Source organism: Pararge aegeria, chromosome 10 (assembly GCF_905163445.1).
Source record: "Pararge aegeria chromosome 10, ilParAegt1.1, whole genome shotgun sequence".
Taxonomy (NCBI): domain Eukaryota; kingdom Metazoa; phylum Arthropoda; class Insecta; order Lepidoptera; family Nymphalidae; genus Pararge; species Pararge aegeria.
In genome coordinates, this window is record NC_053189.1 from 10,645,756 (window position 1) to 10,665,325 (window position 19,570).

The window sequence follows — 19,570 nt, forward strand, 5'->3', positions numbered from 1 at the left end:
TGATTTTGTGTTGGTGGGAAAGAGATGAAACAATCTGGGGTCGGGCAGCAAGGACGTCTCGCAAGGCCGCCCGCGTGTCGTTAGCCCGCTTATTTACTGCCCCCGGTCAAACGGACCCCTGTCAAGTGTTACGCCAATCAAAGGCTTGACAGATCTAGAAACACACATAGAATATCGATAAAAATGAAGCCATAATCCTATTAGTATACATTGCGACGGTAAATGCATCTATAATAAAAACACGAACTTGTTTGTTGGGTTAATCAAAGGATATCTGATCTGGTTACGCAGTATAGTAAACGAATTTAGAGCCCCAAAACTAATTTCATGTAACATCTCACTTAATCGAAGGTTAATGACCTTACAACATTCATCCTTTATGAATAAAACTGACAAAATTCCAATTAATGGATTCATTCAAATAGAGATATATTTCACGTACAAATAACGAAGTCAGAGGATACGTCGTTTTATCTAGGTATGTTATTACTAGTGCGCGTAAAGTAATTTGAGTAAAGCCCACGTATAAACAAAAAAAAAAACAAATTGGCACCTGCGTCGCGAGGTACAAAATTACATTTTATTCCGCAGAATTTGCTATCCCAAGATAGAGAATCCTCCCTATAACTTGAATCGTTACTGAGTCTATAGTCATTTGTTATTTTTGTTCTCATTTGACAACCAAACACATTTGCGTCGCCGGCGGCAGATAATCGAGTAGTTCTATGAATATGATCATTTATCGATGACATTTCGATTAATCATAAAAATCATTGTTGCATTACGCCCACGTTTAATTGAGCACGGTGTTTTTTAATCCCGCAACATAGGTTGACTCTATTATTAAGATGCTGATTATTGCCTTAGATATGGCGAGACAGGAAAGTTAGCTTTAAGTTAAGCTTAGTTAATTCAGTGACACAGTGCGTATTTATGTTCTTATGGCACATTCAAACTAAATACAACAGTGATTATCATGGCGAAAAAGATTCAAGTTGGTGGCGTCTTTATGTTACAATATTATTTCGTTTGTTATATAATTTACGTATGTTGGGCAAGTATGTTGCAATGACGAGTAACGAGTTCAGAATTAAGGTTCTTTAGATACGTTAGATTACAATAATTTTATAAAAGAAAACTGGTACGTAGGTATACTATAATTAAAACAGCGACATCGATCGACAAATTTATACCGCAGAAACATGTTCGCTTTTGACGCTTCACACCTTTAATTTGATTATTATCTACTAAGCTATGCCTGTTTTGCATATTCATTTTAAAGTGCCATAAATAATGTGCTCCTTACACTATTTAGCTCACTTCTTGTCAATTCAATAATAGAGTTGTCTGTTTAATTTGTAACACGATCGCACTAAGTAAGACTTGAATAATACAACTTTTTCTTGCACTTATCCTCTGATCTCTTTATGCAGGACTAAAATAACATAAGATCCTGCTAAGCTATTTAATTGGCACTTAAAAAAACTTACAACAATCAATACCACTCGAAGGTATACTAAGTGTCAACTGATGTTACAAAAAATCTTAGTTAACTTAATTGAACATTGTGTAAAAACTGTGTTCATTATTAGACATGAAATCCAGTGTGTTTGAACCAGCTTAGTGTATTAAATTAACTCTTTTATATAAAACTATAATGAGGTTAGGGGTCACTTCATTAACAAAACCGCAGCTTTTACGTTAACCCAGTAAAGCCTTCTTTTACGCTATTGAAATTGTGTAGATGCCACATCTTATGTCTTGCTAGTGTTCTCGTGTTATCCAAAATCTAGTGTTTAAGTAAATTTCTAATAACTAAAGTAAATTGATACTTATGTACTAGAACTGGGCAATGTTTATAAAGAAGTAGTTCTTTACTTGAAATTCTTTTTCGGATATATTAAGACTTCACAGACACAATACACTTGTAAGATTAGTTGTAAGATCATATGAAGTTTGCTGAAAATAAGCTAATCAACCGTCATTCTACAGCTCTGTGTTTACCTTTGCTGCCTCTAAATTCCGTAAACGCCAACGCCTTGTATAGGTTAGTGTGAGGGGACTTTACAATGCGCGTAGTGGTGACAAAACTGAATGCTGTCACGCATTGACTCACGCACTATCCGGATCGACGGGTTTTGATTTATCTTTAGATCTTGATTTATAAATTAATATCATTAAGCTATAATTGGAGCCCCGGTCGGACCGCACATTTTATTGCTCAGTGCGAGCTATTAACCTTTCGCATTGTATTAAATCTCGTGCCTAACTGCATTGACTTTTGTTTATTTTTAGGCGCGATAAGATTAAAAAATAACAAAAACATATTTGAGGTTCGAAGAGTAGTTAGACTAACCTATGTCAGACAGAGCGTAGGTCTTTCGACGGTTATAGATTTATTTCAATATCTTCGGCAAAAGAAAACCATTTTATTTTTTGCGTGTAAGTTACACACTTAAGTAAATAGTTCAATCATGGATTTAGGTGTTTAGCAAAAACATATTATAATCTTTATAGTGTTTAGTACTAGGATTCCAAAGTTCTGTCAAGCCAAGAAACGAAAACTTATGAAGAAACTTGTCCCGTATGTTCATTTAGTTATATGTGGCTGTATGGTCACCATTAGAGTAACGATGATTCAGAAAATTTATATCCGAAGGATACGAACGGTCATGTTCGATAAAAAAATATTGTTGCCGAGAATAACAGTCATATGTATTCTACTATAAAGATGCAAAGTTATTATCGAAACCAGTTCGATTAAAATTCAACGACTTGTGATGCGATCGAGTTTTCGAAAAGATATTGACCTCTACCGAGGTGGATGGCTTATGATCGATGATAGGATGAAAGTTAGCGTAATTGATATGTTGGGTGGCGCTTAAACGGGTATTCGGCGTCGAAGGATGTTTAAACGTCAGTAGCTGGTGTCTAATAGATAATACAAGTAAAATAAGAATATTAATAACTATTATTACTGGAATTATGTACCCATCAACTCTTGTTCATGAAAAGTTAGTGGCTCGCCCCGAATTAAGACCTTAGGGTAGCAGGAAAAAACTTTTCTAATGTATATTTGCACTTGATTAACTTGCTTATGTCTACAGTACATCGTTTTAATTTATAATTAATTTTTGAGATACAACCGTCTTGAAAAGTGTCTGTGACCAAGTGAATCTAAAAGAAGCGATTTTAACCACCCGTCTCTCGACTTGCGATTAAATTGAAAATGGTCGATAATTTTCTTTTTATTTTGATATACTTAATAGTATCAGTTCGCTTTGAGAAAAGTTTTTTTCAACATATACCGTACCCACGCCTGTGTCCAGTTAAAGTAGGTACTTGTTCAATACTATTCTTACCCTATAAATTTATAAGGGAACTGTGTAATAAAGTGTTTAGATAACTTATGAATAATATTTTCAGCTACGGATTTACTGTTTATTTGTGGATTCAAAACAATGATGTGATAAATCGTTATAGCTCTGAAAGACAGACGGACGAGCAGGCAAAATGACGAAAAAATTAGATAGCTTTTATTTCTAGTTTAGTACAGTAGGTATTGGTCCATTGAAAAGATCATTTGGGGCACCCTAGTTATTAAGTGAACTAGTTGGAAATTCGGTTTTAATAACCTATTCATTGGCTCCTTTATTCATTGCAAAAACATCTTTTGAATTATCTTTAAACAAAACAAGTCTTCTACATGTTACAATTCGCGATACTAGATTGCCCATTGAGTGATATGCAAAACGAATAAAAGATCGAATTTAGGAGCAAAAGATATAAATCAGAACGTAGACAACACAAAGCGAAGTGAGTAAAAGTGTGGCGCTCGATTGAAAGCCTTCTATTCCTATTTATGATATTGAAAGATGATCACACTGAATGGCAAACTTTTTTTTATGCCCGTGAGCCATGCAAATGTTGTTAGCCACTCACTAGCGTGAGACCTCTGACAGCGTAGATTAACGAGCTTCTGCCAATAAAAGTAACCAGACCACAATATAATCGTTTATAAAGTATCCTCATTACACTCGGACACGTTTTAATAACAATCGCACCTACTTAATAACTAAGCATTTTTTCATAGCAATCGTTTTTATAGAATCACTCGTGAAAAGCTTTTTATAGAATGACAATCTGATTTAAGGTGTCGGTGTCCAGAAGCGTTGGTGTATCTAAATTCTAACGGATTCTGGCGCTGGAACAACAAGCTTCTCATTAAGTCGATCAATGTTGGAATCAAACGTTGTACGGATTCATTGGCAAATTAATTTGGCGGACGCGAGATCGAATAACGGTGTCGGCATGCCATTGACATTCGTCAGAGGTGGTCGCCGCAAACTGCCGGCCAGATCGCCACTGCCTCGTACGCGTCGTCGCCTATCACGTCCGTCACCCCGTCACAGCCTTCAATTCCAAACAATGTTTTCTCTAACCCATCCATCTTCATTCGATCCTATTGAACTGTAATTACAAATGATAATGCTTCCAAAATACTAAAGTGCATGGTGTTAATGCGGTTTTATTATGTTAAAGTAACGTTTCATTAAATAACGAAACCGCACGTCTTGCTAGTAATGAATGAGTCGGCGTTATCCCGCGAAGTTCGGTTAGCGGTTTTTTTTTTGCTAGTATGCTCTCCTTATATCTGTTACGGTCCAAAACTTTAGGGTATCCAATGCTGACCATTTTTAGACAGTGTCAGCATTGCGAGTCTCAGAGCAAAGTTATGTCAAGTCTAGTGGTTAAACAGTCCTCTTTATTTATTTATTTCTTAAATAAATATAATAAGCTAAACTCAATATACCTTATGTCTCAAACGATGAGTGACTGCAGACTTATAAGCTTCTGTATTTGCTTCCTTTGTTTCGCTTGATGTCTTTTGTACAACGCTACGTTTTTACCAACGTTGCTTTGAATGACTAAATTTGTACAACCTGGTGGGTTAACACTGCCCGCTCAGTGAAATCGAGTAGGGTTGACACTGGCCAGAGAGTCATGGCCATAGGAATCTAAAACAGTTAGACGAGGTTAAACTTTTATTGAATTATTTAAATCTATGTTTGAAAATAAAATAACACTAAAGGCGTCATTCTATCCGATTATTTAAACCTCTGCTGGAAAGACTATTCTACATGATCGATAGTGGTGATGTGTACATAAGTATTGGCACTGCTTGGAGATCTTGCTAACATTATTAAATAAGAACACGACTGGGTTGCCTACAGGTTATTTTCGGATCATGTAGACTAATCTATATTTGAGAACAATAAACATTAACGCCTGCTTCTATCCGCTATTAGAAACTCTAGGCAGGCGTTGAATACATAACGTCAAATGCTAACAATGCCCGGGCATTTTCTGAATTGCACATCCTGCGGACTTGGGCGGCAACCCATAGATTTCTATTACAAGATAGAAAAGAGCACTAAACACCATAATAATTGGCTGACGTAGAAGTCGTCTCTATTAATAAAGCATTATAAAGAGTATAAAATTTATAGCCCAACCGTAGAGGCCGAGTTGCTGTTACATATAAATGAAGTACGGATAATGCTGATGCACGATACATTTTTATAGAGTGCGATGTGCCTTTATACACCTAATGAATCTTCCACGAATGATAGGGATCAAACTTGAAAGCTGTTTTAAAAATACCCTTATTTTTTCTTTTTTATTCTCATTTTATAAGGCAAGACGTAGCTGTACGGTTGGCTATAAAGAACAATAATTTAGACTTTGTTACGAGTTACTATTATTATTGCTGCCATAGTACACAACGTAATATCCATAGATAACTACATTATTTTAATGAGTTTAAGAGCTTACTTAAATAACGGAACATGCGCCGTCATAAAAATAAAAACCTTTTTATTTATAAACGTCTTAAGAGTATTTTTAAATCTGATATATCTCAAGAAATGGAATGTAAACAAATAGTATTTATAGGTCATGTGAAAGAAGGTAATACCTCTAGTATTAAAATAAAACGCCATAACAGTTATTTTTCTTACAAGTGTGGAAGTTGGTATTTAAAGTATATGCGAAAAAAATATCCCCGTCAGTAAGCGAGTTTTGAAATAACACCGAAGGTTTAATTATTATCAGTTTACACGTGAATGATAATACTACGTTTTTTACACCCCCAAAAAAACGTTTACGAATTCTTCTTGTAATTATTATCTGAGACACTCACTATCGAAATAAAAAAGATATATTTTTTTTACAAGTTAACCTTTGTCTGTAATCTCGCCTATTGGTAAGTCACGATTGAGTCTAAGATGGTAACGGGCTAATCTGTTAGGAGTATGACAGTTATACTAAGCCCTTATCCCTATTCGGTTTCTATACAACAACGTTCCGGAACGCTAAATCTAGCTAATGGCTTATAAAAGCCGTCAGAAGGTTAGCCCGCATCATCACGGCACATCAGGCGAGATTTGTAGTGAAGGGCTAAAAATGCACTCTAAACAAACATTTATACACTTTACGTTAAAGTCTACTGACAATGTATTTCTACCACAAAAACAAAAACAAACAAAATCGATACACACGTTATAAAATATGCCACAAATAATTGCGCTTCATTTATAAGAGTAGAAAATAGAGTGAGAGTTCGTATTACATTATCAAATATACATTACCGACTTACTTAGTTGTTGTAACACTATATCATGACACTTTGAATTTATTGACGGCCAATGATTTTAACGAAACAATTTTTTCTAGAGCTACCTGTACGATGCGCATGTTTTATATCGAATTTGCTGTTGCCCGCGACTTCGGCAGCGTTAATTACGGGTCCTACAAATTTCGCGGTAAACGTCAGTTTACCCGAGGGTTTTCGTAGGTTAATAAGTTGCAAAGTTTTACTAATTAAGGTAACATAATTGGAATTTTCTTAATTTAACCTTTCCTTCCGCCGTGTGGTAACAGAATACAATTGTCAGACCTTTCCGCGGGTGTTGTAAGATGCGAATAAGGGAATATAACGGAGAGCGGGCAGTAGCGTCCTCTTTCAGCTCCGCTTTCAGCTCTCACAAGATAGAAAAATGAATGTTAAAATGTAAATTGTTGATGTTGGAAAAGAGCAATTGCTGAGTTTCTTGCCGGCTTCTTCTCGGTGGAATCTGCCTACCGAACCGGTGGTAGAGTCACTACAAACGCACAGACTTGACGTTTCAAAAGTGCTAATATTGGGCCTACTTGAAATAAATATATTTTGAATTTTAATTTTTTTTTGAATTACCTACTACTACTACTTAATATACTACTACGATCTACTACAATCGCTTACCCGCCTGCCCAGCCTGGAGATTATGGGCAAATCCCCCAGTTGAGAGAGGCCTTTAGTGAAAGTTACTTCTTGCAGTGGACTGTTATAGGCTGATGATGATAATGTTGATAAAAAAAAGATTGGATATGTGAACAAACAAACAAAATAATCTTTCCTATTTATAATATACATCGTCCGCGTACAATTTAAACAAGAAAATTATGACATACAAACTTTCACTTCCTATTTTGCCCCTTAAAGTTTGCTTTTATGAAAACGTTTTACGGTTATTTTTACGTACAATCTAACTGAAAATTTTAATATCTTAAACTTGAAAAGAATTGCTTTTGCAACAATTTTTCAATTGGGGATTTATTAAATAAAAATACGGATTACTTTCTTCAATTAAAATTCTACAATATTACTTCCTGTATTAAATATACTAACTGTGTTGGGAAAATAACGTCATAATTGGCTGACCCATATCGAAGATTAGCAGAGACAAGTGGACATTTTTTTATTAAAGAATTTAAGTCATCGACCTCCAGTAATTAAACTTATATTTTAAAAGTTTAAATAAAAGTCGTCTTACGCAAGCCTACCACTCTGAATAAGAGCTGCGTGGTACAACCTATCTATAGTCCTCTCTCTAATGAAGAAATGGTGCCCAGCAGTGATAATAGACTGATAATGCCGAAAAACTAAGTTAAAATCTGATCTTTTTCAACGTGTAATAAAAATAAACCTTAATACCATAAAACTTGGCGCACTTCTATTCTAATGCATATACACGCAAACAATATTTTTTGTCTTTTAGCTTCGGCTGGATATTTACTCTTTGTACGTGGCTATGCGGTGGGAATAACTTCAACCTCTTAGCTACGATTAATTTAAAAGGTAAATAATGGTCAACAGGTCCCTTATTGCTGTAACGGGAAAATATCTTTGGCTATCGTATCCTCTCATATTTCTGTTTACCCTTTTATACCATTTTAAGATAAGATTATTTAGCCAATAAAACATTTTAACCGCATAGTTATATCAGTAGGTACCTACTATTTAGAAAGAGAGGTTTTTTTAATTGAACTATTTAGGTAGTAAATCACGTATTATATATGAAACAATAAAAAACAGAAGCTGTTACAGGCTACCATAAAATACAGAAGATGTTAAAGGCAACACGGGTTCATGGATTTTGATAAATAGGGGCTCGTTAGTTTTTTTTTAGGTGTACAGTAGAGTAAACGATAAATAGAGAGCACGCGCTTACTAAAACGGAGATATCCCAAAAGAGAAGCAACTGTTAAAACCCATACCAAAAGATTGCTTTTACTAACATCATATTTATATGTTTACAAATATAGTGCGGCCAATTTATCCTAGCACCTAGGCAAACAACTTTTTAGTTTTCTGTTGTTTATCTCTAAAATACATTTGGTCCGCGCATAAATTGGCCGCGCTTTTGGGTGGTGTGATTTTAATAGTGCAGTGTAATATTTGCAAAATAGACTGAAAATAACTATTAAATGCTTTGCTAGGTTGTGATTTTAATTAGTGCTGACGATACTTATAACGTCCCTTCAAATAAATCCCTTAGGCTCAGTTTAGTATACATAATATAACCGTTCATAATACCAGCAAGATAATAATCTATTATTACTACTTAAGGATAAAATGACTAGTGCACTAGACGGTTTGAAAAACGACTTCGAATGACGAAGACTAACACAGATATAAATACGGTTATTTTGTCTTGTCAAGTGTATGCGCTCGTCCGGACTTCACCAGTTGGCATCTGTCCTGCAATACGTCACGCTTTCTTTTATTTTGGTGTCAAGTTCTAGTGCATTCGGATTAGTGTCAACTGTAGTCCCATTGTCAGTACATGAGTTAAGATAGAACTATGCAAGTGTCTCCTTGTATGGTCAGACATAAGTTGGAACAATGTTAAATTGTGCAGACAGAAAAGTGAGCAATAAGATCTTTGAAATTGTAAAATCATAATGGTCTTGACTGATGAACGAATAATCAGTATCACCTGTCGAACTGTCCATATCAAGTTAAGGAGGCATATTGGATATTTATGCGCCATGCATTGAATTCATAACTAATAAAAAGTATGAATACACTTTTATTGTACACCAAAGAAACAAAAAGTAGTTACAAAGATATAAATACAATCAAGAGAGTACAATTTGGTGGCCTTATCGCTACATAGCGATTTCTTCCAGGCAACCAATGGCGTAAAAGGAAAAAACGTAGAAAAGAGGTAGGTGGTGCAATAAATAAGATTTAAAAATTATACAAATATATAAATATAAATAAAATATATATATATATATATATATAAATATAACTATAATATATATATAAATATATTATATATAAATACAAATAAAATATATAACATAAATATCTATATAAATATATTACATATAACATCCCCAATTAGTATGAAATACATAAATAATTCAAATTACACACTTAAAATGATTCGCTTCAACGTTGTTCGGCTGAAAGAGACAAATAATGATCCTTCACTAGTTTCTTGAAGGTCCCAATCGATTGTGCCTCACGGATATCTAACGGCAAGGCGTTCCATAATTTAATAGCCTGAACCGTAAATGATCCGTTGAAGAAGGAGGATTTGTGACCAGGCACCTTCAAGACTAACTTCCTCGTAGAACGAAGTTCGTCTGGGAGTCCTACAAATTTAAACCTCTCTTTTAGATAAAGAGGAGTAGAAGGATGAAACAAAACACAGTACAGAATAGAAACAATGTGCAAATTCCGGCGAAGTCTGATAGGTAACCACTTGAGACGAGACCGAAATTGAGAAATATGATCATATTTGCGCAACCCAAATATGAAACGAATGCTAGAATTCTGGAGTCTCTCAAGTTTATTTAACTGATCTTCAGTTAAGTTAACATAGCTTGCGTCAGCGTAGTCAAGAATGGGAAGGAGTAGAGTCTGTGCGAGCATAATTTTGGTAGGTATAGGAAGTAAATACCGAAGACGACGCAAAGAGCCTAGAGCTGCAAAGTAATAAGGCGAGAACGAATAAGTACTCTTTAATATCGAGGGAAGCTCGTCAGAACTAGCATATAAATAATACACACTCAATGTAATCATAACTCAATTGTAAAGCCTTAACTTTAATTAAAGTTATCTTATCAACGTGGGAGTATTTTGACACCCGCAATGAATTTGAAAAAAATCATGGAGGTATAAATCTAAGTCCTCCAAACTAACAAGAATAATAACGTCACTATGATGCCAATAATTACAAGTTTTAGTCAAATATTTTGTGAAGTTGAAATATAGAATACCTATTACTAAATAATTCGGACAAAAAGCATAAAATGAATTAAACGGCAATTATCTTATTCGGCAAGCTTCACAGGTGACTAGGTTTTTTTTCAGTACAACTCTACAAAAAAATAGGTTAGTTATTCAAGTCACTTAAAATATGAAGAAGTTTAATTAACATAACGGTTTCCATGAGTTGGTAGCCAAGAACTAAACAGTGAAGATGCAATGACATATTTTCAAATAATGAAGACAGCCTTGGCGCTCTACATTTTGTTTCTCGAATTACCTGCCCATAAGTCGTCTGCGTTGTCAAAGAAAATGGCTCGTGAAAAATGGAAAGTGGAGTGAATTTGTCTAGCACAGTGTGTGCTCAGTTGACCAGTAACGGTATGTTACTACAATATAACATGTGATGACATTCAAAACAAATAAAAAAAAAGTTTTAAAATTGGATCCATCACTTTCAGATTATACCACCTGTAATGAGAATCATTTGTACTGATCGATCAGGTTTACTTAAAATTAACAATTATGAACCATCAAGTTAATTATTTATTTTTTTAGTTTAGTTTTAAAAGCATTTTTTTACTATAGTATTATTTATAATAAAAAGATGAGAAAGCTCAGTCATGCAGCGGGCGTTAGGTATAGGGCTATGCTCGGAGTATCTCTATGACATCAAAGCAGAAATGAGATCCGTAGAAGAACCAAAGACATACAAATACAGCTCGGCGAGTTACAAAGTAGGAGGCTTGTACACTGGATACATAGCTCGCAGGACCAATGGAAGTTGGGCTCCATATTCTTAAGATACTAAAGTGGCAAGCCTTTTGACCGGTAAAGGTATTTTTAGATTTTACACGGCTTAGGTTTTACACACAGCGCTGCTTACCAAAAGTTATCGTATATTACTAAAAAACTAAACTAACTAACGACTAACTAACGTGTTCTCCGACCGCCATTGTTAATATCAAGGCGGACAGAAAACCTCAAATCTAACCATTTTCGAGACCTCGTGATCCGTAGTCTCACCAAGAAAGCGGTATATATATTTGAATATAATCATGAAATTATAATCCGCTATTCGTCGCATACCTACCTACAGCTCGTTAATAATAGATCGAGCGGTATAAGAATTAAGGAGTAATCAGAAGCTATTGTGAGAACGCTTCGAGAACGTCAAACATCATTTCGTATCCTTACATCAAAGAGGCTTATACAAACATCACTAGCTTTTCATTGTATGCATACTTTCTAAAGCATGATCGGTAAGTGTGTCACAGGGTTATTTTATTACTTACGGTTTCGATAAGACGCCTGACCGGTGGATGCTTAAGGAGCAAATGAATGACTCTCTGGTGTCAGATACGTACCTGAAAAGTAAAATACATAACATAAATTGTAAGGGTACCGTATAAATGTGCGTTAGCATTTCTAAATGTATCATTTACAACAATTGATGGGGATTAACCTGACCCAACGTGAAATCAGTAGCTTCTTAAGCACAAAACGAGGTGCGTGTATTTAAATTATTTTATGTTATCGCTTACCAGCTTAAGACCGTTGGCATCTATGTTAATACCAGCATTCGGAGTAATTGAGAATGTATGACATTTATTTATATTTTGAATTCTGAAGTAAATTTAAAATGTTTACTTATGTAGGTATGTAGGTTAATATGATTTTATGAATGAAACTTTCATAATGAATATAACGTGTTGTTTAACAAAAATATTATGATCCAAATGTTTTTTAAGGTTATCATTATAGTCGGATACTAGATGTGTTTATTGCTTTACTCGCGTTTTGAAAAGTTGCACATTCAAACCGAAATTGCTGCGCAGAAGAAGAACAAATGGATTAACTTTTTAATTTATTATATAATTACTTTTTCCGGATATGATACCTACACCAAAAATACTAAAGTAGATACCCAATATTATTATTTTAACCCTCTCAGCCATTACAGCATGTAGAGGTAACAACAGAATTGATAAATGTTTTTCGGGATAAAAAGTAAATATAAAACAATGAAACTTATTTATTTACGTTATAGGAACCGTTCATTATGAAGAAAAAAGAGTAAGCAGCTCTATAAACTAGCTATGCAAAATATCACGTTAAATCATTTAATGATGTTTTGTTGGTAAACAATACATTTAAACAATACCTTTCGCATATATAATATCAGTAAGGAGTTGGACGTATGTTTACCTATTGCAGTGGATGGGTACCTATGTAATTGACTGGTTTAAGTACCCATTAGGTTTTTAATGCATGCCGCATACTTAACAAATGTACGTCCCTAGTTTTGTCTAGTGTAGACTATAAGTCAATTAACTATCTGTCACTATAGACACGGCGGGTAGAGCGTAGTGATTTGTATAAAGTTCCAAGAAATGGACTTGTTAAGTTGGCTATACACTAAAAGAAACAATCTTAAAACAACATTTCACTTCGATAAGTGTAATTGCGTACATGACAAAACTTATCGCGAAAGTATTTTAATAAATGCTTTTAAGGAGCATACCGTCATCAACAGTAGCGGAGTAATAAAATAATTATCCCTACTAATGTTATAAATGCTAATAGACTGGAATATAACAATTATTTTTAGTTACTTTTACTTTTATTCCGAAAAATGCTAATTTCCTATGATATGAGATTAAAGAGTAGTTGTGTTGTGTAAACATGTACGCACCCCCGATGCATCTATTGGGTAGAAGCAGGCGTTACTTTGCGATTACTTAACAATTATTCATTGTAAAGTCAACATCTCCTGAGGATGCTCCGGTTTCGGAGCGAAACGTGCGTAGAGGGTACATTGCCGAGGATCTGTTTGGTGTGGAGTATACGGATTGAAGTAAATATAAATTAAACCATACAGATTCTCCTGCTGTTCGCGGAGTATAGCTAATTAAGCTTTATTTTAATAACCCGATGCATCTATACTTGCTAGCCTAAAAAAAAGGCTCTCTACCATCTGCTTCAAGCGAATTCTAGAGTAGTTCGGCACATTTTTGTTTCTATGGTCTGCATAGATCAGCTGATTTGATACCACCGTAAATAATGGAGATTATCGTAGACGGTGATATCGAGTGATCAGCTTAACTTTAAGCTAATCACTCGATATCAGCTGAAGATACAACGAGATGGCACCATCATGAAGAGGAATGTCCTAGCTGGAGGTGGTCAGGTCATCCTATGACATGAGAAGTACGGCTGAAGGAGGAGGTCAAGTTACCATGGACGAACGAGTTTTTATTAAAATACGCTTATATTATAAGTCGAGTTACAATATATTAATACTTTATATATCTAATTTGATAAAAAAGCATTACATAAATTCTGCATCAGTGCTATGAGAACCTAAGCTTAGTTGGCCAACCACTCAGACCGGAGAGAATGCGGTTCAAACCCTGCCTGGTTCCAAAATTTAAATATTCATAAATTTAAAATTTATATGTTTAATATTGTACTGCCTTAAGCTGCAAAATTGTAGAGAAAAGACATAATTTTATCAAAATGATATTTATGAGCATACTTTTATATAAATTTGAACGAATTATAATTAGTTTTATTAGTTATAATGTTTATCACACCGCAATCAGGCTACGTTTATGTACATTGCGTGTATGATTCACTAACACATTTCATACATTAAAATAATACTTTTTGTTTCTACACAATAAAAGTTATTTAAAACTACATCGACATTAAACATGATACCTTAACTAGATAGGAGTATATTTTACGATGTATCTTAAGAACGTAAGCAGTAATCATAAAGATGTACCGAGCGAGGCAGTGTACAAGCTCTATTATTTTACACAAGTAATATATGTATGTAATTCATTTGATTTAATTTATATCAGTCCCGATATTAATAACGAATTTGTTATATATACGATTATTTAATTCAGTGATAAATATTAAAAATGCCTAGAGGTATGCGCGAATTGATTTTATTCTCTGCCTTTATGCTAAACACATACGTAAATAACAGGATATTACCATAATATATAAGGCCTCGGACGCTTCTTTATGTAGGGCGCCTACAGATCAATTAAAAACCTGCTTATTTATTGGTTAAGATACTTAAACAGAAGCTCTGTATATTTAACTACACGCATTTACTCGCAGATTTGCTCTTGTTACATTCTGGTACTATTTGCCGCCGGATTTTGGATTTTACAAGCCCAGTCAGAAAGAGGATATTGCTATGCCGATGTTGTAGAGTATTGCTGTACTATGTAGGTAGTAGTTCGATCTACGTCACCGCTCTAAAAAAGTGGGCATCGACGTAATATTTAACGGACCAAGCAGATGAACCACCTGATGGTAAGTGGTAAACGATCACCTATACACAAAGCAAACCTTCGCAAGAGCCACGTCCTGCAACATGCTAGCCTGTGTCCATCAACATGGGGCGTAGGTGTTAAAACTCATGTGCCTATAAATTACACCGGCAACAACTCCATTCAGACCGGAACATAGCACTGCAACAATGCGGTAGAAATAAAAATGCGGGTAGTAACTCTCCGGACAAGTTCTATCACAGAAAGCTGTACTAATTCTTTAAAACTTTTGATACTCAACTTTTTCCTCCAATACTGTTGCAGAGATAGCGGTTTTTAAGGTTTTTATCCAAAATACTACCATCAAATCTGATCACGGCTAACCAAGGCAACATAATAAAAATTCGGGTCCGTGATTTTTTTTTCATTTTTAAATAATATGAGTAATAATAAAACGAGATTACACACGCACAAATAAACGAGTACGTGTACATTTAATGCAAATTAATTAATTTCAATTATTTAGGGTCATGAAGTTCTTATTTTAGGTAATATTTTTATGATAACAGAAAGTACCTTTGCGTTTATCCAAATTGAGTGTTACAAATACTTTTTAAATCAATTCATATAAAAATGCATTGCTGTTAGTCTCACTAAAACTCGTGAATTCAAAAGAAAAATATCATTCGATTAGTCTAATTATGGTCTTGAATTTTTCGTAAAAGTTTAGCGAAGGTTTATACGTTGAGAAAATGTGACGAATTGCGACTAATATTAAACACGCTAATTTTATTTCCCCATATGTATACACCATGTGTAACCGAATTACGAAATAAGGGTGCCCAGTAGCGTGCATAGAGGGTATACACAGGGTATGCAGATGATATAAAATGAAGAAAATCTCCAGTACGAGTTATAAATACTTCAGGGTAGGCTTTTTATAACATTACAATGCCTATCCTTAGGTTTTTTAAAACTCGTACTAAAGACTTTCTTAATTTTATATCATCTGCATACCCTGTGCATACCCTCTATGCATGCCACTGAGGGTGTCTAAGTATATTTCATCAGGAATTACCCTGTAAAATAGTGAATCAAAAGAAGCATATTTATTTTTCAGTGTGTTTTATTGTTTTTTATAACAACCCCATTAAAGATAAAAGACCGACGTTTCATTAAAATCTATAGAAGAGGATTACTAAAAACAAACAGCGTTTCTGTTTCACAGATATGTCTCACAGGCCATAAATAATGTACCTCTAAAGCTTGTGAAGTTATATTTCGGTTTTCATTTACACGTTGTATTAATATAAATTGCTGTTCGTTCATCCTATCAAAACTCGAAAACGGCAGGACCGATTTGTGGACGTCTAAAAAGGTTTAAACGGTGTGAAAATATGGAAAAATTTGGAGGAAAATACCAAAAACTACAATTTTATCTTTCCATAAAATTTTTATAAGTTAAGTGTTTGTTTTCAACGTTACTATTGTAGACCTTTCCAAATTAACTGGTACACGTATATTGGATATACTTTATACTTTCAATAACATGTACAGTAATATTGTGATTTATGCAGACCCTTGACCCTTTCGCTCTGCCCCCCACTGTGGTCCCTACAGTGGCATGCTTTCTGTGGAGGCAAAAGGGCACCGCCGGCAATATCATTTGAAATTACCTCATTTAGATTCATACAAAATTAATCTAATATAAGTTATATGACCATTTCTACCATGGATCTATTAGTGTACAGACGTTACACATCGCATATATCTACATACAGATGTAGATATATGCGATGTGTATACTTTATACTTTTATTTTTCTACTGGGGTTGTGTAAGTGTGTTAATCCATACTAGTTTATCAATTCGAAAGTATCTGTTTATACGTTCGGCTAAACTACTGCATAAAAATACTGATTTTTGCATAAATATATGTTTAAATAATATATGTACCCAGTAAATAGTACTTGCTACTTCGGAAACAGAGAACTTATGCATAGCTTTATGAAGAGAAAAGTAACAATCCGGCACGATAAAAAAACTAAAAAGACATACGAAGTCGCGTGTAACAGCTAGTTCATTAATGTCGGTGACATGACATTTCCATAGATGTTCCAATGCTGCCATCTCTGAACAAATGGCGAGACATACCAATGCCCATAACACGATATCATTAAAAAGCTAATCTAGAACTCTACAAGTTACATATTGTGGATACAATAAAAACAGTAAAAGATAAACAAAAAGGCGCTCGGTCGTAAAAAATATGCTAAAACCAAAACAATAAGTCCGTCTGCAACTTTGAAGAAGAAAGGAATGAGACAGAAGTTATCTAGGTATTTCAAATCATCATCATGATCATCAATTCAACCAATTTACGTCTACTGCCTACTAGGGAGGGAGGGAGTTCCAAAATTAACAGTCCCGGGCCGCTTGTTTCTACCATTATGGCGTCCGTCCAACTCGTTAGGGGCCGTCCCAGGAGGTGGTAGATCGGCACCTACCGCTGCGTTTACCGGTGCGGGGTCACCATTCCAGCACCTTAAGATCCCAACCCTAGGGTTATCCGTAATGTTATCAGGGAAGTGTGAAGTCTACCAATTCATCACTTCGCCTGCGTGGTGGATTACGGCCTACATCCTTCTCATTCTGATAGGGAGAACCATGCCCTGTATCGAGCTTGCAGACTTAGTGGCGTGCATAGAGGGTATGTACAGGGTATGCAGATGATACAAAATGAAGAAAATTTCCAGTACGAGTTATAAATACTTAAAGGTAAGCTTTTCATAACTCTTACAATGCCTATCCTTAAGTTTTTTATAACTTGTACTCGAGATTTTCTTAATTTTATATCATCCGCATACCCTGTGCATACCCTCTATGCACACCACTGCAGTTGCAGTCAAGGGCTAACTTGTGTGTGGAAAAAAAAAATAACTGCAAGTTTTATTCAATAGATACGATGAACAGAGCACAGTTTATTATTACACAAAACGTGCGCCTTTGTACTAATTAGCGCGTGTTCAAAGACCAAAACATCACGCATCATGTCCACAGTCCAACTGATTTTGTATCCATGCACGGTGTTCGTGTCAATTGCAAACGTGTACCGTTCCAGACCCTTTTGTAGGTCCGAATAGTATCTTTTATTCGTATTTAAAACAACGCCGCACGTGCCGTATGCGCGGCTGCCGATAACACCAGAAATACGTACCGGGCCACATTTTAAACACGCCTTTTGTTTAAGGGGAATCGTCACATTTTATTCCTTTATTTCATATATATTTTCTTGTCGGGGGATATAATCGGGAGATTAAATTTTTCTCCCCTGCCTGCATGGAATGGTGGGAAGCAAGGGGAATCTTCACAATTTATTACCGTTTGTCGACTTCCTGGCGCAACGGTGAGCGCTGTGGTTTTAAGTGGAAGGTCCCGGGTTCTATCCCCGGCAGTGGAAATTCGGATATTGATTATTTTCTGATATTTTTTTGGTCTGGTCGTGGCTAGTTACAACCCAATTGACGTGATTGACGATTTACAAACCTAAGTGTCGCTAAGCAGTTAAGCAGTCCGGTACGTGTCGGCTGAAACCGATTAGGGGTATGGTTTTAATATAACTGCCATACCCCCTAATCGCAGCCCGTTACCATCTTAGAATGCATCATCACTTACCAGCAAGTGAGATTGTAGTTAAGGGCTATCGTGGTAGAGGTTAAGCCCACCGAGGCAGACAACACAAATATCTCTAAATAACGTCGAAGACACACAGGGAACACAGGGTGCGTCTTACAGTCACATTTTATTACCTACTATAACTTCAGTCGGTACCGGATTACTGAGGATCGTGATCACTTCCATGGCGAGTATTCTTGGGGCATAATTATGATATCCCTTCATCGGTTCAATCATTGTACAAAGTAAAGGCACACTTTTTCATTTATCTAAGTTTATCTCACCGCCGGGGCGGATCTGACTTGTGGTCATTTGCCTTCTAGACTTCACACAAGTATCAAATTTTCAATTCTCTCGTTCCTGTGGCTAGCGATGTGTCCAAAATAGATAAGGATTCGCTGACCGCTAATACGGTTTAGTTTTTTGTACAGCGTTACGTGTGTAGCATTCGCTTCCAACACCTCTATTAGGATGCAAATAAATGAACTAATCGCTGTATTTCTCTGGCGGGAAATTATCCATATTTTTCTATACTTGAAAGGAAGGTTGGAAATTTCGATGCCAGTTTTCATTTAGTTCGTTTATTTGTTATTATGTACAGAATAAATAGAACAATGTGCCCGACAATAGGCGGACACACATCTCTGAGGGTTGAATAAAGTAATAAATTTGATACACTGCAATTGTTTACCAAACTGACATATAATAGAAAACCAAAAATAACATAACGTATAGAATATAATATAATATACTAGCTGTTGCCCGCGACTTCGTCTGCGTTTGATTTTGTTTTTAAAGTATTCAGTATCTCGCTAAGCTTTAAATGAGTATAGTAGTATATATATATAACATGTGACTGCCAATTAATTATAGACATTTAATTTGAAAAAAAAAAAAATTGCGACTATAATTAAAGATCTAAGCTATCCTATCTCTTAAGTTGGACCAGACTGCTCACGGTGTACCAATTTAATTTTAAATCGGTTAAGTAGTTTAGGAGT

At 35.2% G+C, this 19,570-nt stretch overlaps 1 protein-coding gene across 2 annotated transcripts in view; it reads right to left on the bottom strand.

Moving 5' to 3' along the window:
• The window catches only part of LOC120626767 (autophagy-related protein 16-1), a 256,792-nt gene that overhangs the window by 121,730 nt on the left and 115,492 nt on the right, over nucleotides 1-19,570 (bottom strand). The gene's annotated exons all lie outside the window — the stretch shown is intronic.